This window comes from Balaenoptera musculus, chromosome 14 (assembly GCF_009873245.2).
Source record: "Balaenoptera musculus isolate JJ_BM4_2016_0621 chromosome 14, mBalMus1.pri.v3, whole genome shotgun sequence".
NCBI classification, from domain to species: Eukaryota; Metazoa; Chordata; class Mammalia; order Artiodactyla; family Balaenopteridae; genus Balaenoptera; species Balaenoptera musculus.
Window position 1 is genome coordinate 58,832,610 of NC_045798.1, and position 24,077 is coordinate 58,856,686.

The 24,077-nt window shown below is 35.9% G+C and overlaps 1 non-coding gene across 1 annotated transcript; it reads right to left on the minus strand.

Moving 5' to 3' along the window:
* Nucleotides 1-1,439: 1,439 nt before the first annotated feature.
* On the minus strand, nt 1,440-1,546 carry LOC118880430. Its single transcript, XR_005016301.1, has one exon. It is a non-coding gene; the product is annotated as a U6 spliceosomal RNA (small nuclear RNA).
* Between the last annotated feature and the right edge of the window lie 22,531 nt (nt 1,547-24,077).

Below are 24,077 nucleotides of genomic sequence, written 5' to 3' on the forward strand. Positions count from 1 at the left end.
TTCTTTTTCTGTGACATCTTGGTCTGGTTTGTTATCAGGGTGATGGTGTCCTCATAGAATGAGTTCAGAAGTGTTCCTTTCTCTGCAATATTTTAGAATAGTTTCAGATGGATAGATGTTAACTCTTTTCTAAATATTTGGTAGAATTCACTTGTGAAGTCATCTGGTCTTGGACTTTTGTTTTTGGGAGTTTTATATTACTATTTTTGATTCAATTCAGTACTGGTACTAGGTTGTCCATTCTATTGGTGTATAATTGCTAATAATAGTCTCTTATGATCTTTTTTATTTCTGTGGTGTCAGCTGTAACTTCTTTTACAGTTTTGATTTTATTGATTTGGACCCTTTCTTGGTGAATCTGGCTAAAGGTTTATCAATTTTTTGTGTTACTGTCGATTTCTCCTTTTACGTTTGTTAATATTTGCCTTATATACTGAAGTGCTTCTATGTTGAGTGCATGTATATTTACAATTATTATATCTTCTTCTTGGATTGATCCCTTGATCATTATGAAGTGTCATTCTTTGTGTCTTATAAAAGTCTTTATTTTAAAGTTTTTTTTTTTTTATATAAATACTGCTAGTCCAGCTTTCTTTTGATCTCCATTTGCATGGAATACTTTTTTCCATCCCCTCACTTTCAGTCTGTATTTGTCTTTAGATCTGAAGTGTGTCTCTTGTAGACAGCATATATACTGGTCTTGTTTTCTTACCCATTCAGGAAGTCTTTGTCTTTTAGTTGGAGCATTTAATTTGTTTCTATTTAAAGTAATTATCAATATGTGTAGTCTTATTTACACTTTGTTAATTGTTTTGGATTTGTTTTTGTCAGTCTTTTTTTCTCTTTCTTCTTTTTTCTCTTCTCTTGTGGTTTGATGACTATCTTTATGTCTTTATATCTATTATAGATTTTTGGTTTTTGGTTACTGTGATGCTTTGGTATAGTAGTCTATATATATACATGAATGCTTTAGTTTGCTGATCTCTTAATTTCAAAAGCATTTTAAATCTCCTGCACTTGTCCTCTCCTCCTGTCATGATTCCTGGTTTTGATATCATATTTCACATGTAATTATTTTGCATACCCCTTAAGTGCTTATTGTGTATAAAGATAATTTTACTACTTTTGTCTTTTAACTTCCCTACTAGTTTGTGTGTGGATGATTTCTTACCTTTACTGTAGGTTTGCCTTTACCATTGAGATTTTCCATTTTGTAATTTTCTTATTTCTAGATGTGGCCTTTTCTTTTCTACCTAAAGAAGTTCCTTTAGCATTTGTTGTAAAGCTGGTTTGGTGGTGCTGAATTCTTTCAGCTTTTGCTTGTCCAGAACGCTTTTGATTTCTCCATGCAATATGGATGAGAGCCTTGTTGGATATTCTTGGTTGTAGGTTTTTCCCTTTCATGACTTTAAATATATTGTGCCACTCCCTTCTGGCCTAAATATGTGGAATGCCTCACAAATTCACGTGTCATTCTTGTGCAAGGCCCATGCTAATCTTCTCTGTATTGTTCCAATTTTACTATATGTGCTGCTGAAGTGAGCACTGATGTGATTTCTTTTTTATAATATTTAATTTTTCACACCAATAGTTTGAAGAGTGACAGTTATACTGATATATATATATGTGTGTGTGCATGTGTGTGTGTGTGTTAGAGACAGAGCTGGACTGAAGCAAAAAAGGTGAATGAAGTAGATGATAGTCTGTCGGTGTGAGTTTTGTGTTGCATTCTTACCTCCTACCCTGCTTTTGTGGCCAGCATCCCTTTACTCCTCTTAATAATCCCTTTACCTTGGGGACTCTGATTCCTTTGTTCTATCCTGTATGTCCAGAGTTCCCAGTAGGCTACTTAGACCTGAAAATGATGAATGGTCTAGGTACTCTTTTTTTTACCGATAAAAATTCACATATTCTTTGTCCTTTCCACCACAGTCCCTTCTGCTCTGCTTTTACAATTGGCAACAAGATTATATGACAAATATATTTATACTCTTGACATTTTAATAGAAGACTAAATTTTATACTTTCTAATATTTGTATTTAATAGTATATGGATGGCTTGAAAGAACAACTTCACTTTTGCCATCTAAACCCAAATAGTAACTCTAATTGGGAAACCTTAGGCCAAGTGGAAGTGTTCAAATGCAACCTTACAGTAGATGATTTAGGCCAGGTAGATGTTAGAACATTCCCTAGTATCATGTAAACAACCAAACTAGAAGAACTACAACTTTAATTTATATAAATATAGTTCAAGAGGCTTAGTCTTAGTTGGTGTATGTGTAACAGGGATCACTATGTTTTAAAATATGTTTAGGTATATTCTCCTATCTTGAAATTTTTCTTGACCCATGGCTTTTTACCCTTTTCAAAAAAATATGTACCGTCTTTATTGAGATGGGGTTTTCATATTTTTTACAATATTATATAAAGTTACAGGTGTACAACATAGTGATTTACAATTTTTAAAGTATATACTCCATTTATAGTTATTATAAAATATTGGCTATACTACCTGTGTTATATAATATATCCTTATAGCTTATTTGTTTTATGTATAGTAGTGGTACCTGTTAATCCTCCACTTTCAACTAGCCCTTCCCCCTTCCCTCTCCCTACTGGTAACTACTAGTTTGTACTCTGTACCTGTCAGTCCATTTCTTTTTGTTACATTCACTAGGTTGTTTTTTCTAGATTTCACATATAGGTGATATTATACAGTATCTGTCTTTCTCTGACTTATTTCAGTTAGCATAATACCTTCCAAATCTATCCATATTGTAACAAATGGCAAAATTTCATTCTTTTTTATGGCTAAATAGTAATGCATTGTATACGTATACCATATCTTCATTATCCATTCATCTGTTGACAGACACTTAGGTTGCTCCCATATCTTGGCAATTCTATACAATGTTGCTATGAACATTGGGGTGCATGTATCTTTTCAAATTTATGTTCTTGTTTTTATTTTGAATGTACACCAGGATGGAATTGCTGGGTCATATGGTATCTGTATTCTTATTTTTTGAGAAACTGTCATACTGTTTTCCACAGTAGCTCCACCAATTTACAATCCCACCAACATTGTATAAGTGTTCCCTTTTCTCTACATTCTAGCCAACATTTGTTATTTGTGTTCTTTTTGATGATAACCATTCTGACAGGTGTGAGATGATACATCATTGTGGTTTTAATTTGCATTTCTCTGGTGATTAATGATGAATGACGATTAATAATGAACATATTTGCATGTGTGTTTGGCCATCGGCATGTCTTCTTTGGAAAATGTCTATTCAATGAGTACCACTCATTGAACAGAAACCCCCTAAAATAAGAAACTTGTTTCTCATCTTTGACAATCAAATTCTGTTTTCTTATTTATTTTAGGTGTCAGCATGTTGTTGAAGGGTTACTTAGAGATAGAATAAGTAAGTAGCCTACTCCCCTTCCACCAGATGGCTTGTAGAAGAGAGATACTAATAAAGCATATGGGTCATAGAGCAGCATCCTCTTCCTATTCCTCCACTCTATGCCTTTCAAGCCAACTAATGGGAGGTTGCTTACAAACAATCACAAGGAAGTTTGAAAACACTGGGGCTAGTGACCGAGTTTCCCACAGTTACGAACACACTTATTGTTTACATTATATCTCCATTCTGATTGGCCTTTGTTTATATTTCACTTTTAAGGAATGCTAAGAGTAAGCTGGACTCCCTGGGACAGCCCCACATGAGCTAGACAGAGGTGGGGGCAGAGAGCTGCAACAGCTTTATTGAGACAATGCTCAGGAATCCCCATGGCCTACGTGTGACGTGCAAATAATACCAAAGAGAGTCAAAAGTACTGGCAGAAATGGACTGGAAGAGACCTGGTGTAAGAATAAAGAGACTGTGTTGAGAAGGACCTTGAGACCCAAAGGCAAAGGGACCAGTTCATGTATTCCAGTAGAAAGTGCCTATTTATCATGGGCCCACTTGCCTGTCTTTGACATACCTCAGAGTAAACCAGTCTAGTAAACAGAATCAAATGGTTGCCAAGGGCTGGGGGGAGGGAGAAATGGGGAATTAATTACTAATCAAAGGGCACAAAGTTTCAAGCAAGAAACCCTAGAGATCTGATGTACAACATTGTTTTTATAGTTAGCAATAATATATTGTACACTTAAAAATTTGTTAATAGGGTAGATCTCATGTTAAGTGTTCTAATGACAATTGAATAAATTAAAAAAAAAAAAGAATCAGGCCCAACCCTTGGTTAAAAATATCAAAAACAATACAGAGGATACTGTAGGACTTAGAAGATGAGAGGAGGAAATTCTACTGCCATGAGGTCACATAAGCCACACCTTTCCCCCATACTCAGGTGCAATTTTGGAAAGGACAGTGAACAAGGCAGAACTTTGAACGAAAACAACTGGCCTAAGTGCCCCATGCAGAAGTTATGTTATTTAAATATGTTTCTTAAATTATTGCCTTAGATTAGCACTGAATTACTGGACTAAACCAAAATTTAGTTCCTCCTCACCCCAGCTACCCATCAGTCAAGGACGCATGAGAAAGAATAGACAAGTTGTAGAGAAATAAAACAGCTACCTGTTCTTTGCATATATGAGTGTGATGTGAATAATGCTTGGTTCTAGCTGTCCATGTTTTTTTCTTATTGGCATTTTCTACACAAGTTCCAAGGCTCATTATAAACTGTCATTTGTGTCCAATCTGGCAAATTATTTTATTATGGAGACCCACAAGATCAGTTAATTAAAAATACATAAAATAAATAGATGATATATTTCTAGAGAGCAGAAAATGTATTTGGAATTGCATAGTGCCTCTCCAACACACACACATGCATGCACACACACCCAGTGATATCTAGAAAAGTGCTTGCACATAGCATGCATTTAGTCACTATTTGGTAAATTGTCTTGGGTGACTACATATTTGTTTACAATGCACATGGATGCTTATTGTTTCATAGTTTCTTAACACTCCCTTGGCTATGTGGGTATGTGCACATTGTGCTTTTCTTCTTTAAGATTTGAGATTGATTGAGGTATCCTAGGTCTGGTTAGAAGTTTTCAGGGATATTGATCAGGTATGAGATCTTGGAATTTAGGTCATATCAAAGAGAGTGAGTCAATAGTCTTTGGGCAGAAATAACTAGGTTTTATTCTTCTAGAATATTTACTTCCTTCTAGCAGACTGGTTTAAAAAATACTTAAAGTCTGTCTCTCTCTGCTGGTGATAATTATTTCAAATTCATGCAGTTTCCCTGAGTGATCATTTACAGACCTCTTTCCTTCCACAGGATGAAATGGTTGGACTTGGTAACTGTTCCACAATCTAAAACTCTCTAAGAATTTCTAAACCATGTAAATTATTTATCAGTACTCAATAAATATAAAGAGAAGGAACAAGAGAGAAATGAGACACAAAACTTTAGAGCCAAAGGCACGGAAGCTGACAGTAAAATAAAATTTACGAAGACTTTTAGTTGTGTAATGAAATGTGTCAAACACTACTATTATTCATAGATAGGGCAGTCATCAGGTTTTCAAAGATGTAGGTCTGTCATATGAAACTAGATGCCAACTACTCTGTTTCTTACATTGCATCTTCTAGCAAACAGAACAATCTAATGGACTGCAGTATTCACAGAGTCTTCCCAAACTTGGAAGAGTTCCAGGGGTCAGGGTAGCTCAGGGAGAAAAATAATGTACTAACCCATTTTAGCAGGATAAAAGCAGAGTATTAAACATTTAGAGCAAAGGAAAAGAGGAAGTAAAGACCAGTTCTATGGCTATAAGCATCTTGTTATTTTTATATCATCTCCACATTTAAAAAAAAATATTTTGGTTTTTCTCCTTACTTATGGATACCTTAGAATGAAAAGATATAGTGGATTTGATTTTAGAGGTAATATGGGACAGGGAAAACTCAAGAGATTGTGCCGTACTCCATAGAAGATGAGAGTTGAGAAAAATCCAAAGGGACAGAGTAGAAGCAGTTAACAAGTGAATAAATGCAAGCTGATTGCCTTGATCCCAGAGCTTAGGAATAAGAACAGTGAAGTCCATGTGGGTTTGAGAAAGGCCTTGGCCCCAAGAAATAAAAGGATCCATAAGTACAATATTCTGAAAGGCTAAGATTTTAGTCCAGTGGTTGAAAAATGACAATCTCTATTCATTCTTGCCGTAGCTATATTACGATATAAAATGTGTCTTCTCATCTACAAATTTATAATCCCATTTTTCTTCCACAAGTGAGTCTTCTAGGTAGTGTTAAACTACCTTGATTCATTCCTGCATTCTCAGAGATTATCCAGTGCCAGAAGCATTGTGAATAAAATGATAAGTGCTTGCATGTTTAATGATAACTCTGGCCTTAGTCCTTCCTTTTCTCTAATTTATGATAAAAACTGTCCCCAACCCATGAAGATTAGTTTGATGGATTCCACCTCAAGTTTAGCTGTCTGTTCTTTATGTTTTTTGTTTTAATTCTAGTCTATTAAACAGTCAGAACTGTTCTTTCTGGTAAGGTGCTTTCTGAGTTTGAGTTTGAATACACCAATTAATGCAAGGGGATAAATGAGTATATCGGCAACTTCATTTTACAAAATGATCCATTTTAAAACCAACAAGAAAAAAAGGCCTCTAACTGGTGGTGTTTCATCATTTGAGTAAGAAGAGATAGAAAATTTTGGCAACAAAGGGCGAACACAGGGTCTCTGGAGTCAAGAAGCCTCTTGCCTTGCAGGTGGTCTTAACTCAGGTTACTCAGTCCTAATAGGGACTCCTTACTGAGAGGGTTCAGGATGTCCTTTTGGAAGTATGTGAACCATCAGATTCATAGAAGCCTCTCTTTTACTGCTATAAAAACAATATCCATTTGCCACAGCCCGGTGACTTCACTGTGATAATTTTGTTGAAGCCTGATGGGGCAGAGCACTGTAAATATGGGGATATTTTATTTCAGCCCTCCAATGACCCACAACTAGTTCCTATTATTAATCATTCCTCTAAGGTTCATCTCAAGCATTCAAGAAAAAGCAGCATGGCTTTTGCACTTAAGGAAAGACCAGGTTGCAGACTCCTGATCTGAATTGTTTCCTGAGCTTCTTTATTATTTACTGAGATTCCTGAAATGCAAAAAACTGGAGTCTTATCAGGCAAAGGCAGATCCCCTGAGCCTTTTACCATTCTGTCTGCAATTTTGAATATTTTCTCTATAATCAGACAGCATACCAAATAAAGCTAGAGTCTTTAAAGGGAAATGAGGCAACTGGAATGTCAATTTTATTTAGTAATATATTGTAAAAACTAAGCAGCATATGTGGCTGATTGACAAAATCCATCCAACTCTTAAGGGAAAACAAACTATCTCAAGAGGTAGAGTTATGCAGATTTTGCTTTTACTTATAGGCAGATATTGAAAGCGAGAGAGAGAGAGAGAGAGAGAGAGAGAGGAAGGGAGTGGTGGAGGGAGAGGGAGAATATTAAAGCACAACACAACATCTAGAATTGCTTGACTGAAAATATTCAGAGTGAGAGTCAGGGAGTTAGAAGCACGGATATCATGTTATGTTTTCTCTCTTCTTCAATGTGCCTTTTTAAAAAAAATATTTTATTTATTTATTTATTTAACATCTTTATTGGAGTATAACTGCTTTACAATGGTGTGTTAGTTTCTGTTTTATAACAAAGTGAATTAGCTATACATATACATATATCCCCATATCTCCTCCCTCTTGCTTCTCCCTCCCACCCTCCCTATCCCACCCCTCTAGGTGGTGATAAAGCACCAAGCTGATCTCGCTGTGCCATGAAACTGCTTCCCAATAGCTATCTATTTTACATTTGGTAGTGCATATATGTCCATGCCACTCTCTCACTTCGTCCCAGCTTACACTTCCCCCTCCCCGTGTCCTCAAATCCAATCTCTACATCTGCGTCTTTATTCCTGTCCTGCCCCTAGGTTCTTCAGAACTTTTTTTTTTTTAGATTCCATATATATGTGTTAGTATATGGTATTTGTTTTTCTCTTTCTGACTCACTTCACTCTGTATGACAGACTCTAGGTCCATCCACCTCACTACAAATAACTCAATTTCATTCCTTTTTTATGGCTGAGTAATATTCCACTGTATATATGTGCCACATCTTCATTATCCATTCATCTGTCGATGGACACTTAGGTTACTTCCATGTCCTGGCTTTTGTAAATAAAGGTGCAATGAACATTGTGGTACATGATTCTTAGAACACTCCCTAACACCATACACAAAAATAAACTCAAAATGGATTAAAGACTTAAATGTAAGGCTAGACACTATAAAACTCTTAGAGGAAAACATAGGCAGAACACTCTATGACATAAATCACAGCAAGATCCTTTTGACCCACTTCTTAAAGAAATGGAAATAAAAACAAAAATAAACAAATGGGACCTAATGAAATTTAAAAGCTTTTGCACAGCAAAGGAAACCATAAACAAGACCAAAAGACAACCCTCAGAATGGGAGAAAATATTTGCAATCAAAGCATTAACAAAGGATTAATCTCCAAAACTTACAAGCAGCTCATGCAGCTCAATGACAAAAAAACAAACAACCCAATCCAAAAATGGGCAGAAGACCTAAATAGACATTTCTCCAAAGAAGATATACAGATTGCCAACAAACACATGAAAGCATGCTCAACATCACAAATCATTAGAGAAATGCAAATCAAAACTACAATGAGGTATCACCTCACACCAGTCAGAATGGACATCATCAAAAAATCTACAAACAATTAATGCTGGAGAGGGTGTGGAGAAAAGGGAACACTCTTGCACTGTTGCTGGGAATGTAAATTGATACAGCCACTATGGAGAACAGTATGGTGGTTCCTTAGAAAACTAAAAATAGAACTACCATACGACCCAGCAATCCTATTACTGGGCAAAAACCCTGAGAAAATCACAATTCAATGAGCCTTTTAACTTCTTCCATAGACTGTCTTTTCAGTTTCTTTTCCATCAAGGATGGCATGGACTCCTTCTTGTGGATTTCCCTTACTAAGCCATGAAAGGCATCATCAGTGCAGAATCTGAGTGCTGCAGAGGTCTCAAAAAAAACCACTGTTATATTCTCGGGACAGACTCAAGCCTTCTTCCATAGAGACCTAAGGGGAAAGTAAACTATATTAAAAAGAGAGAAAGGGAGAGACACTTTAATCAAAAAGTATGTTCTCTACCAGTGTTGTAGGCCTCGGTTACATGTAGGCCTTGGTTACATGTAAAAATGCGAGAATTTTTTTAAAAAATTTTTATTGAAGTATAGTTGGTTTACAATGTTGTGTTAGTTATGTTAGCTTCTACTATACAGCAAAGTGAATCGGTTATATGTATACATATATCCCCTCTTTTCTGGATTTCTTTCCCATTTAGGTCACCTCAGAGCACTGAGTAGGGTTCCCTGTGCTATACATTAGGTCCTCATTAGTTATCTATTTTATACATAGTATCAATAGTGTATATGTCAATCCCAATCTCCCAGTTCATCCCATCTCCTCTTTCCCCCTTGATATCCATATGTTTGTTCTCTACATCTGTCTCTCTATTTCTACTTTGTAAATAAGATCATCTATACCAATTTTTTTCAGATTCCACGTATATGCGTTAATATACAATATTTGTTTTTCTCTTTCTGACTTACTTCACTCTGTATGACAGTCTCTAGGTCTATCCACATCTTTACAAATGACCCAATTTAGTTCCTTTTTATGGGTGAGAATTGGTTTTTAAGAGAAAACTCCTAGGATTTCTGAACTTGAAGGACAAATGGGAAATCAGAACCTCTGAAAGGGCAATAGAAGAGAAGTGATTAAAAATGAAACTGGAAACCACTCTCCAGACTTCAAAAGAAGTAACATAGCACAGTAGTCAAAAACATGGCTTTAGGTTAAAACTACTTGGTTTCAAGGCCTACCTCTACTACTTTTTAGCCTTGCAAATCTGAGTAAATATCTTAACTTTTTGGTCTCAGTGTTCTCATCTGTAACATAAGATAATAACACCAGCCCCAGAGGCTCTTTGTTAAGGTTAAATGAGATCACCTATAAAAGATACATTGAAAGTGCTGGGCACATGTTAAAACTCTATAACTATTAGTTATTATTAGTTGTAGTCTTAAGTGGAGCTTGTAACTCTAGACTCTTAACTGGAGCTCAGCTCCAGGTTGTTAGTTGGCTTCTACTTTGTCCCTCCTATCTTCTTATCCTGGGACTCTGGCTGAAAGAGCACATCTTACCTGGAATATGATGTTCCTATGATGGAGAACAGGTAGGCAGAAGGTAGAGATAACTGCATCCACATCCCATGGTCAAAGACAAATGGAGAAATCTAAAGTCAATGAAGCAGGATGTATACTCAGCTCACAATGAGTGATGGAAATGATGAGGAAAAAAACAAATTGTAAAGAAATAATAGAAGGTACCAGAATCAGTTATATATAAATGCAGTACACTCTCAAATTTAAAAAGACAAAGATTATCAGAACAGATTTTTTAAAAGCACTTGTAATTGAAACATCTTACACGTAAGGATACAGAAATAGTAAAATTTGAACGGAAATTAATACAAAAAGAAAGCTGATACACTGACTTAATATCAGACAAAGTACATAGTATTTAAAAAATTGCTAGAGTTAAAGGGAGTTGTATTATGATGATAAAAAGATTAATCTATCAGGATATTATATTTTGTATGCACTGAAAATGTAGCCTCAGTTTATGGTGAAGAAAAGTTGATAGAACAAAAATTGAAAATTACAGTAAGATATTTTAACACATCTCCTTCAGCAATTGAAAGAATAAGTAGGAAAAACATCAATAAAAATATGGAAAGTTTGAACAAAACAACACATCAATCTAATATACATATATAAGATGTTGTACCCCACAACTGAAAAAGTCACATTTTCTTCAAATGAACCTGGAGCATTTATAGAAATTGACTTCATGCTAAGGTATAAAGCACTTCTCAAAGCATAGCAAAGAATCAAGTTCATAGCATACTCCCAAACAAATTAAATTAATCTGGAAATTAATTTTTAGAAAGATAACTAGGAAATCCCCAGATATTTTAGGAAAAAAAAATATTTCTACATGGTCAATAGGTCAAAAATATATTACATAAAATTTAGAAAATATTTGTAACTGAACAATAATGAAAATACCACATATCAAAATTGTGGGATATCAAAAACATTGTTTAGAATGATGTTTATAGCATTATATGAATGTTTTAGAAAGGTAGAAACACAAATTTGATGTTACTATTGCAATTGTTTTGGAGCACCACAAAACACGCTCATATAAGATGGTGAACTTAAGCAATAAATGTTGTGTGTTCTGACTTCCCCACCTACTGGCTGTTCCCTCATCTTCTTCCCTTGCCTCAGGCCTCCCTATTCCTTGAGACACAACAAAATATTAAAATTAGGCCGATTAGTAACACTACAATAGCTTCTAAGTGTTGAAGTGAAAGGAAGAGTAACACATCTCTCACTTTAAATCAAAAGCTAAATATGGTAAAGCTTAGTGAGGAAGGCATATTGAAAACAAAAACAGTCCAAAAGCTAGACCTCTTGTGAGGGTTAACAAAGTTGTGAATGTGAGGGAAAAGTTCTTGAAGGAAATTAAAAGTTCTACTCCAATGAACATACAAATGATAAAAAAAATGAGACAGCCAAAAGGCTGATATGGAGAAAGTTTTAGTGGTCTGCCTAGAAGATCAAACCAGCCACAACATTCCCTTAAGTCTAATCCTGAGCAAGACTCTAAATCTGTTCAATTCTATGAAAGTTGAGAGAGGTGAGGAAGCTGCAGATGAAAAGTTTGAAGCTAGCAGAAGTTGGTTCATGACATTTAAGAAAAGAAGCCATCTCCATAACATCAAAGTTCAAGGTAAGCAGCAAGTGCTGATGTAGAATCTGTAGCAAGTTATCCAGAAGATCTAGCTCAGATAATAAAGGTGTCTATACTAAACAATAGATCTTCAATGTAGATGAAACAGCCTTATATCACAAGAGTCTACCATTAGGACTTTCATAGCTAGACAGAAGTCAGTGTCTGACTTCAAAGGACAGACTGACTCTGTTGTTAGGGGCTAATGCAGCTGGTGACTTGAAGTTGTAGGTAATGCTTTTTTACCATTACAAAAATCTTATGATCCTTAAGAATTATACTAAATTGACTGTGCTTCTCCTCTATAAATGGAACAACAAAGCCTGGATGACAGCACATCTGTTTACAATATGGTTTACTAAATATTTTAAGCCCACTATTGAGACCTACTGCTCAGAAAAAAAGATTTGTTTCAAAATATGACTGCTCATTGACAATGCACCTGGTCACCAAGATCTTTGATGGAGAGGTACAAAGAGGTTAATGTTTCCATGCCTGCTAACATATCCATATGTCCACCCATAGTTCAGGGAGTAATTTTAACTTTCAGGACTTATTATTTAAGAAACACAGTTCATAAGGCTATAGCTTACTGCTATAGATAGTGATTCCTCTGATGAATCTGTACAAGAAAACTGAAAATCTTTTGGAAAAGATTCACCATTCTAGATGCCACTAAGAACATTCATGAGAGAGGAGAATATGGTGGAAGAGTAAGACTAAGAGATAAGCTTCCTCCCCACAGATACATCAGAAATACATCTACACGAGGAACTGCTCCTATAGAACACCCACTGAACGCTGGCAGAAGACCTCAGACTTCCCAAAAGGCAAGAAACTCCCCCACGTATCTGAGTAGTAGGGCAAAAGAAAAAAGAAACAACAGAGACAAAAGAATAGGGATGGGACCGGCACCAGTGGGAGGGAGCTGTGAAGGAGGAAAGGTTTCCACACACTAGGAAGCCCCTTCATGGGCAGAGACTGCGGGTGGCGGAGGGGGGAAGCTTCGGAGCCATGGAGGAGAGCTGAGCAACAGGGGTGCAGAAGGCAAAGCGGAGAGATTCCCACACAGAGGAGCGGTGCCGACCAGCACTCACCACAGCCTGAAGGGGTTAGCGCACCACAGCTAGCCGGGAGGGAGTCCGGGAAAATGTCTGGAGCTGCCGAACGGGCAAGAGACTTTTTCTTTCCTCTTTGTTTCCTGGTGCGCAAGGAGAGGGGATTCAGAACACCACCTAAACGAGCTCCAGAGACGGGCGCGAGCCACGGCTATCAGCGCGGACCCCAGAGACGGGCATGAAACGCTAAGGCTGCTGCTGCCACCACCAAGAAGCCTGTGTGCAAGAACAGGTCACTGTCCACACCTCCCCTCCCGGGAGCCTGTGCAGTCCGCCACAGCCAGGGTCCCGTGATCCAAGGGCAACTTCCCCGGGAAAACTCACGGCGCCTCAGTCTGGTGCAACGTCACACTGGCCTCTGCTGCCGCAGGCTCGCCCCGCATCCATACCCCTCCCTCCCCCAAGTCTGAGTGAACCAGAGCCCCCAAAGCAGCTGTTCCTTTAACCCTGTCCTGTCTGAGCAAAGAACAGACACCCTCAGGTGACCTACACTCAGAGGCGGGGCCAACTCCAAAGCTGAACCACGGGGGCTGTGATAACAAAAAGAGAAAGGGAAATTTCTCCCAGCAGCCTCAGAAGCAGCGGATTAAAGCTCCGCATTCAACTTGATGTACCTGCATCTGTGGAATACCTGAATAGACAACAAATCATCCCAAATTGAGGAGGTGGACTTTGGGAGCAAGATATATTATTTTTTCCCCTTTTCCTCTTTTTGTGAATGTGTATGTGTATGCTTCTGTATGAGATTTTGTCTGTATAGATTTGCTTTCACCATTTGTCCTAGGGTTCTGTCAGGCGGTTTTTGTGTTTTTTTTTAACTTTAAAAAGTTTTTTTCTTAATAACTATTTTTTATTTTAATAACTTTATCTTATTTTATCTTACTTTATTTCATTTCATTTTATTTTATCCTCTTTCTTTCTTTCTCTCTATTTTTTCTCCCTCTTATTCTGAGCCATGTGGATAAAAGGTTCTTGGTGCTCCAGCCAGGCATCAGGGCTGTGCCTCTGAGGTGAGAGAGACAACTTCAGGACACTGGTCCACAAAAGACCTCCCAGCTCCACATAATACCAAATCGTGAAAATCTCCAAGAGATCTCCATCTCAACACCAAGACCCAGCTACACTCAGTGACCAGGAAGCTACAGTGCTGGACACCCTATGCCAAACAACAAGCAAGAAAGGAACACAGCCCCACCCATTAGCAGAGAGGCTGTCTAAAATCATAATAAGGCCACAGACACCCCAAAATACAAAACCACACGTGGACCTGCCTACCAGAAAGACAAGATCCAGCCTCATCCACCAGAACACAGGCACTAGTCCCCTCCACCAGGAAGCCTACACAACCCACTGAACCAACCTTAGCCACTGGGGACAGATACCAAAAACAATGGGAACTACGAACCAGTAGCCTGCAAAAAGGAGACCACAAACACAGTAAGATAGGCAAAATGAGAAGACAGTAAAACACACAGCAGATGAAGGAACAAGGTAAATACACACCAGTCCTAACAAATGAAGAGGAAATAGGCAGTCTACCTGAAAAATAATTCAGAATAATAATAGTAAAAATGATCCAAAATCTTGAAAATAGAATAGACAAAATACAAGAAACATTTAACAAAGACCTAGAAGAACTAAAGAGTAAACAAGCAACAATGAACAACACAATAAATGAAATTTAAAATACTCTAGAAGGGATTAATGGCAGAATAACTCAGGCAGAAGAAAGGATAAGTGACCTGGAAGATAAAATAGTGGAAATAACTAATGCAGAGCAGAATAAAGAAAAAAGAATGAAAAGAACTGAGGACAGTCTCAGAGACGTCTGGGACAACATTAAATGCACCAACATTCGAATTTTAGGGGTCCCAGAAGAAGAAGAGAAAAAGAAAGGGACTGAGAAAATATTTGAAGAGATTATAGTTGAACACTTCCTTAATATGGGAAAGGAAATAGTTAATCAAGTCCTGGAAGCACAGAGAGTCCCATACAGGATAAACCCAAGGAGAAACACACCAAGACACATATTATCAAACTATCAGAAATTAAATACAAAGAAAACATACTAAAAGCAGCAAGGGAAAAACAACAAATAACACACAAGGGAATCCCCATAAGGTTAACAGCTTAACTTTCAGCAGAAACTCTGCAAGCCAGAAGGGAGTGGCAGGACATATTTAAAGTGATGAAGGAGAAAAACCTACAACCAAGATTACTCTACCCAGCAAGGATTTCATTCACACTTGATGGAGAAATTAAAACCTTTACAGACAAGCAAAAGCTGAGAGAGTTCAGCACCACTAAACCAGCTTTACAACAAATGCTAAAGGAACTTCTCTAGGCAAGAAACACAAGAGAAGGAAAACACCTACAATAACAAACCCAAAACATTTAAGAAAATGGGAATAGGAACATATATATTGATAATTACCTTAAATGTAAATGGATTAAATGCTCCCACCAAAAGACACAGACTGGCTGAATGGATACGAAAACAAGACCCGTATATATGCTGTCTACAAGAGACCCACTTCAGACCAAGGGACACATACACACTGAAAGTGAGGGGATGGAAAAAGATATTCCATGCAAATGGAAATCAAAAGAAAGCTGGAGTAGCAATTCTCATATCAGACAAAATAGACTTTAAAATAAAGACTATTACAAGAGAAAAAGGAGAACACTACATAATGATCAAGGGGTCGATCCAAGAAGAAGGTATAATGATTGTAAATATTTATGCACCCAACATAGGAGCACCTCAATACATAAGGCAAATACTAACAGCCATAAAAGGGGAAATTGAGAGTAACACAATCATAGTAGGGGAGTTTAACACCCTACTGTCACCAATGAACAGATCATCTAAAATGAAAATAAATAAGGAAACAGAAGCTTTAAATGATATATTAAACAAGATAGACTTAATTGATATTTATAGGACATTCCACCCCAAAACAACATAATACACATTTTTCTCAAGTGCTCATGGAACATTCTCCAGGATAGATCATATCTAGGGTCACAAATCAAGTCTTGGTAAATTTAAGAAAATTGAAATCGTATCAAGTATCCTTTCCAACCACTATGCTATGAGACTAGATATCAATTACAGGAAAAGATCTGTAAAAAATACAAACACATGGAGGCTAAACAATGCACTACTTAATAACGAAGTGATCACTGAAGAAATCAAAGGGGAAATCAAAAAGTACTTAGAAACAAATGACAATGGAGACAAACTTCTCAAAATCTATGGAATGTAGCAAAAGCAGTTCTAAGAGGGAAGTTTATAGCAATACAATCCTACCTTAAGAAACAGGAAACATCTCAAATAAACAACCTAACCTTGCACCTAAAGCAATTAGAGAAAGAAGAACAAAAATACCCCGAAGTTAGCCAAAGGAAAGAAATCATAAAGATCAGATCAGAAATAAATGAAAAAGAAAGGAAAGAAATGATAACAAAGACCAATAACACTAAAAGCTGGTTCTTTGAGAAGATAAACAAAATTGATAAACCATTAGCCAGACTCATCAAGAAAAAAAGGGAAAACACTCAAATCAATAGAATTAGAAATGAAAAAGGAGAAGTAACAACTGACACTGCAGAAATACAAAGGATCATGAGAGATTACTACAAGCAACTCTATGCCAATAAAATGGACAACCTGGAAAAAAAGGACAAATTCTTAGAAATGCACAACCTGCCGAGACTGAACCAGGAAGAAATAGAAAATATGAACAGACAAATCACAAGCACTGAAATTGAAACTGTGATTGAAAATCTTCCAACAAACAAAAGCCCAGGACCAGATGGCTTCACAGGCGAATTCTATCAAACAGTTAGAGAGGACACAACACCTATCCTTCTCAAACTCTTCCAAAATATTGCAGAGGGAGGAACACTCCTCAACTTATTCTATGAGGCCACCATCACCCTGATACCAAAACCAGACAAAGATGTCACAAAGAAAGAAAACTAAGTCCAATATCGCTGATGAAAATAGATGTAAAAATCCTCAACAAAATACTAGCAAACAGAATCCAACAGCACATTAAAAGGATCATACACCATGATCAAGTGGGGTTTATTCCAGGAATGCAAGGATTCTTCAATGTACGCAAATCAATCAACGTGATACACCATATTAACAAATTGAAGGAGAAAAACCATATGATCATCTCAATAGATGCAGAGAAAGCTTTTGACAAATTTCAACACCCATTTATGATAAAAGCCCTGTACAAAGTAGGCATAGAGGGAACTTTCCTCAACATAATAAAGGCCATATATGACAAACCCACAGCCAACATCATCCTCAATGGTGAAAAACTGAAACCATTTCCACTAAGATCAGGAACAACATAAGGTTGCCCACTCTCACCACTATTATTCAACATAGTTATGGAAGTTTTAGCCACAACAATCAGAGAAGAAAACGAAATAAAAGGAATCCAAATTGGAAAAGAAGAAGTAAATCTGTCACTGTTTGCAGATGACATGATACTATACATAGAGAATACTAAAGATGCTACCAGAAAACTACTAGAGCTAATCAATGAATTTCCTAAAGTAGCAGGATACAAAATTAATGCACAGAAATCTCTCGCATTCCTATACACTAATGATGAGAAATCTGAAAGTGACTTTAAGAAGACACTCCCATATACCATTGCAACAAAAAGAATAAAATACCTAGGAATAAACCTACCTAAGGAGACAAAAGACCTGTATGCAGAAAATTATAAGACACTGATGAAAGAAATTAAAGATGACACAAATAGATGGAGAGATATACCCTGTTCTTGGATTGGAAGAATCAACATTGTGAAAATGACTCTACTACCCAGAGCAATCTACAGATTAAATGCAATCTCTATCAAACTACCACTGGCATTTTTCACAGAACTAGAACAAAAAATTTCACAATTTGTATGGAAACACAAAAGTCCCCGAATAGCCAAAGCAATCTTGAGAACGAAAAATGGAGCTGGGGGAATCAGGCTCCATGACTTCAGACTATACTACAAAGCTACGGTAATCAAGACAGTATGGTACTGGCACAAAAACAGAAATATAGATCAATGGAATAGGATAGAAAGCCCAGTGATAAACCCGTGTGCTTATGGTCACCTTATCTTTGATAAAGGAGGCAAGAATATACAGTGGAGAAAAGAGCCTCTTCAATAAGTGGTGCTGGGAAAACTGGACAGGTACATGTAAAAGTATGAAATTAGAACACTCCCTAACACCATACACAAAAATAAACTCAAAGTGGATTAAAGACCTGAATGTAAGGCCAGAAACTATCAAACCCTTAGAGGAAAACATAGGCAGAACACTCTATGACATAAATCACAGCAAGATCCTTTTTAACCCACCTGCTAAAGAAATGGAAATAAAAACAAAAATAAAGAAATGGGACCTAATGAAACTTCAAAGCTTTTGCACTGCAAAGGAAAGTACAGACAAGATGAAAAGGCAACCCTTCAGAATGGGAGAAAATATTTGCAAACGAATCAACGGACAAAGGATTAATCTCCAAAATATATAAACAGCTCATGCAGCTCAATATTAAACAAACAAACAACCCAATCCAAAAATGGGCAGAAGACCTAAATAGACATTTCTCCAAAGAACATAAACAGATTGGCAGCAAACACATGAAAGAATGCTCAACATTATTAATCATTAGAGAAATGCAAATCAAAACTACAGTGAGGTATCACCTCACACCAGTCAGAATGGCCATCATCAAAAAATCTACAAACAATAAATGCTGGAGAGGGTGTGGAGAAAAGGGAACACTCTTGCACTGTTGGTGGGAATGGAAATTGATACAGCCACTATGGAGAACAGTATGGAGGTTCCTTAAAAAACTAAAAATAGAATTACCATACGACCCAGCAATCCCACTACTGGGTATATACCCTGAGAAAACCATAATTCAAAAAGAGTCATGTGCCACAATGTTCATTGCAGCTCTATTTACCATGGCCAGAACAAGGAAGCAACTTAAGTGTCCATCCACAGATGAATGGATAAAGAAGATGTGGCACATATATACAATGGAATATTACTCAGCCATAAAAAGAAACGAAATTGAGTTATTTGTAGTGAGGTGGATAGACCTAGAGTCTGTCATACAGAGTGAAGTAAGTCAGAAAGAGAGGAACAAATACCATATGCTAACACATATATATGGAATCTAAGGGGAAAAAAAAGGTAATGAAGAACCTAGGGGTAAGACAGGAATAAAGACACAGACCTACTAGAGAATGGACTTGAAGATATGGGGAGGGAGAAGGGTAAGCTGTGACAAAGTGAGAGAGTGGCATGGACATATATACACTACCAAACGTAAAATAGATAGCTAGTGGGAAGCAGCTGCATAACACAGGGAGATCAGCTCGGTGGTTTGTGACCACCTAGAGTGGTGGGATAGGGAGGGTGGGAGGGAGGGAGATGCAAGAGGGAAGAGATATGGGAACATATGTATATGTATAACTGATTCACTTTGTTATAAAGCAGAAACTAACACACCATTGTAAAGCAATTATACTCCAATAAAGATGTTAAAAAAAAAACCCAAAACAATAAAGTACTTCAAATTAAGGTATGCAGTTTTTTTCTGACATAATGCTATTTCACACTTAATAGACTACAGTATAGTGTTAACATAAATTTTATATGCATTAGAAAACCAAAAAGTTTGTGTGACTCACTTTTTTTGTATTTGCTTTTTTGTAGTGGTCTGGAACTGAACCCTCAGTGTCTCTGAGGTATGCCTGTATGGTAATTTTTCCAGAGCTAAATGTTTTAACATCCACAGTAAATTGGTTATGTAAGTTTCTAAATAGACTCAGATCACATCAGATTATATTTTTTTTCACAAAATGAATTGATTCTTGTCAGATTTTGCAAGTAACTACATCAAGAAAAGCTTTATCTTTCATATTATTTACATTTCTGAAATCAGATAACAGATTGTGGACCTGTGTTTTTAGTGAGAAGTTTCAGCATCATAAAAATTGAAAATTATCCCAAATTAATATATAATTTCAATACAAATACATTCAAGTCCTGAAATCTTTTGAATCATAGAATGTCATACAGAGATACTAAAATTAATAGGGAAGAATAAAGGTAAAAATAAAAAAGAAATATTTGAATTCTAGTAAGAAGGAGATAAGGAGGAAAGGAACAATAACGATGATGTTGAACTCACTCTGCTAAGGCTCTCTGTAAAGCTGTAGCAGTTTAAGCAATGGGATATTAGTTAAGGGCTAGAGAGACCAATAAAATTCAATAAAGAACAAAGGAATGTGGTCAAAATATATATGGGAGTTTGATATATTATTGGGGTTGCATTCCAAACCAGTGGGGAAATGAAAGTGCATTCAATGGTACACTGACATTGAGTTATCATTTTAGATTATTTTTGATGTATTATTTCAAAGAGATTTTTCCACCAACACAGGAAGGTGATTTTTCTTTGGGGAGAATAGAAGTAGAAAGGGATTGGAGCTAAGTTTTTCATGAAATACACAATTCTTTTACACATATGAAAAATCTCACTATACAAATATGCATATATATTAGCTAAGTGTTTCCTAATTATAAAAATGTAGCAACACAAATAAACCATTGGAAACATCAAAATTCAGTCCAATATTATAATCAAGCTTAACCTAAAATAAAATTGGAAAACCGATTCTATGCAAAGATTGTTATTGAAATATTATACAGCAAAACAGCACCTTAATAGATGACATAACTGCATATTTTATTATTTGTAGCAGGCTGAAGAACATATATTTAACTCCATGACTATGCATTACTTTGGGAGGTAACTTAGGAATCATGAACCCTCTATTTCAAAGTATAAAATGTAGTTGCATATACCCTTAGGTTCATTATCAGAATATTAATTCCATGTTATTAAAATGAATAACTCAGTAAATTTTACACTCATTATAATAAAGTCTAAATGGAATTTAAATTTAGTAAAATATTTGATCTCTTCTTTAAAAAAATTCTTACTAGATCAGTGACCTAAAGCTTTCCATTTTTAGAAAAAATATTAAGATGAAAGCATATTTTAAAAATAAATTTCCACATTTCAATAAATTCCATCTCATACATTTATTGACAAATCATACATTTGTCATTTCTACCTTCGACATTGAAATTTATATACTATAACTTCAATGGAAAAACTTGAGTCCGAACATGTAAGAAAAAGTAAGTTTAAGAAACATTAATTTTTACAGATTTCTGGGCTTTTTACTTAGTAATTATGAGTCAGTTTGAAGGCCATAAATATTGCAATAATATCACTGAGAGTAATTTTTTTTTTTTTTTTTTTTTGTCCACTAGTGGTGTCTGACTGATTCACCAATTACAGCTTCTGTATCAGAGCTCAAAACCCGGATGATTAACATATTTTTCTAAGATGTTATATCTTGTCTCTATAAATTTCAAGTAAAATTATATATTTTTAAATTACAAATATTCATCCACATGCTATAGTAACTGCTAAGAAAGAAGCATAGTGTTATAAGGGAATTAATTTTTTTTTTTAATTTACCAAGTGAGGAGTTTCAGGTCCAGAAAGCTTAAACACACATCTAATTAAGGTAAAACAACCATCAAGTTCTAATCTATTCCATCAAGTATTATTTCCAGTCCTTCTTACTATTTCCAATGGGGGTCTTTCCAGCTCCCTTTGCTAGTACAATATTTCATATATAGTATATATGTGGAATAATTAATTATACTGATGTGAGGTGTTACAACTTAAGATGATTCTTAAATGGTAAAAAATTGGCATAGAATATTTTACATTACATTTACATAAAGGGAAAAATTTTAATAAGTGCAGAAAAATAAGAAAAATAAAATATTGTAGAAAGATTATTTGGGAGGGAGGAAAAATTGGTGCAGATATCATTATAACACCATACCCCTCCATTAAAAAGAAAGGGCATTTGTGATTAAGCATACCACCTGGAGGCCTTAGAAAGCATTGGAAGAAAAAAAGGAATAAAGAAAAATGTTTCATACAAGTAATAAAAATTTCAGTAACCCAGGGAAACCATCTTTTTAATATATGTGACATTTTCCACCAAGGAAGATCACCATATAATATGCCAGGTACTCCCTGAAATGCCATTTCCCATCTGCCAGAGGAGGCATTTGAATACAGCAACAGCTGCATAGGGGGTTGATGAGACTACTGGGGCACAATGGCTAGCAGAGCCTGTTCTAGTCCAGGCCCAGCTGCTAGTGAGAAGTGACAAGCATGCTGGGCAATTAAGAATTCCAATCCCAACAATCTGCTGACTTCAGGAGCTTCATTGTTCTTCACATCTTTTTTATCTTATACCCGAGCTGGGTAAAAATAAACTAAATTAAATTATTGTAAGGTATTCATGGTAATAGTGGTGTTCTGTAAGCTATATAATTCTTAATATCACAAAAGGAAGCTCTGATAATGCTTTGCTATATTGCTAAACTTGAATGATGAAAGATTGGCAGAAAGATGGTTCTGACTCCTCCAGGAGAAGCTTCACAAGAAAAAATACCTTCATGGTTAAGACTACTGGGCACTGTTAAAATATTTAGTGTGCAGAACAAACTCTTTGGGATTTGTTTTAAATATTTTTAATATCTCCCTGTCTGTGTTTTACTTCATTCTTATCCATGGAACTATTAATTTTTATTATATAGCCTACATCATCACAGTAACAGGAATCATAGTTTCCTTAGAAGTTTGGGACCAGCATGTTATTTGAAGGAAAAGCTATCTAAGCTTAGATTGTTTAGTTTTCATTTTGTTTAGTTGTATAATAGTATTGATCATTTTTAACAGTATGAGCAGCCATGCCAGTTTCCTTGAACAGCTCCAGTGAAAGTGCTTTTGATTGATTAAACCTGATTTATTTATTTAATCTGTGAGTCATTTGTTTTTTAGAAGTCACCTTCCATTTGAAGATAAGTGCATATTTCCATTACTCTGGGAGATTGATATAAAAAGTTATTGCTGCAATTTATGTCAGAGAGTGTTCTGCCTATGTTTTCCTCTAAGAATTTTATAGTGTCTGGCCTTACATTTAGGTCTTTAATCCATTTTGAGTTTATTTTTGTGTATGGTGTTAAGGAGTGTTCTAATTTCATTCTTTTACATGTAGCTATCCAGTTTTCCCAGCACCACTTACTGAAGAGACTATCTTTTTTCCATTGTATATCCTTGCCTCCTTTATCAAAGATAAGGTGACCATATGGGCGTGGATTTATCTCTGGGCTTTCTATCCTGTTCCATTGACCTGTATTTCTGTTTTTGTGCCAGTACCATGCTATTTTGATGACAGTAGCTTTGTAGTATAGTCTGAAGTCAGACAGCCTGATTCCTCCAGCTCCATTTTTCTTTCTCAAGATTGCTTTTGTTATTTGGGGTTTTGTGTCTCCATGCAAATTTTAAGATGTTTTTGTTCTAGTTCTGTGAAAAATGCCATTGGTAATTTGACAGGGATTGCACTGAATCTAGAGATTGCTTTGGGTAGTATCATCATTTTCACAATATTGATCCTTCCAATCCTAGAACATGGTATATCTTTCCATCTGTTTGTGTCATCTTCAATTTCTTTCATCAGTGACTTATAATATTTGGAGTACAGGTCTTTTGTCTCCTTAGGTAGGTTTATTCCTAGGTATTTTATTATTTTTGTTGCAATGGTAAATGAGATTGTTTCCTTAATTTATATTCTGATCTTTCATTGTTAGTATATACAAATGCAACAGATTTCTGTGTATTAATTTTGTAACCTGCAACTTTACCAAAGTATTTAGCTCTAATAATTTTCTAACAGTTTTCTAATAATTAGAATAATAATAATAATTTTCTGGTAGCATCTTTAGGGTTTTCTATGTATAGTATCATGTCATTTGCAAACAGTGACAGTTTTACTTCTTCTTTTCCAATTGGGATTCCTTTTATATTT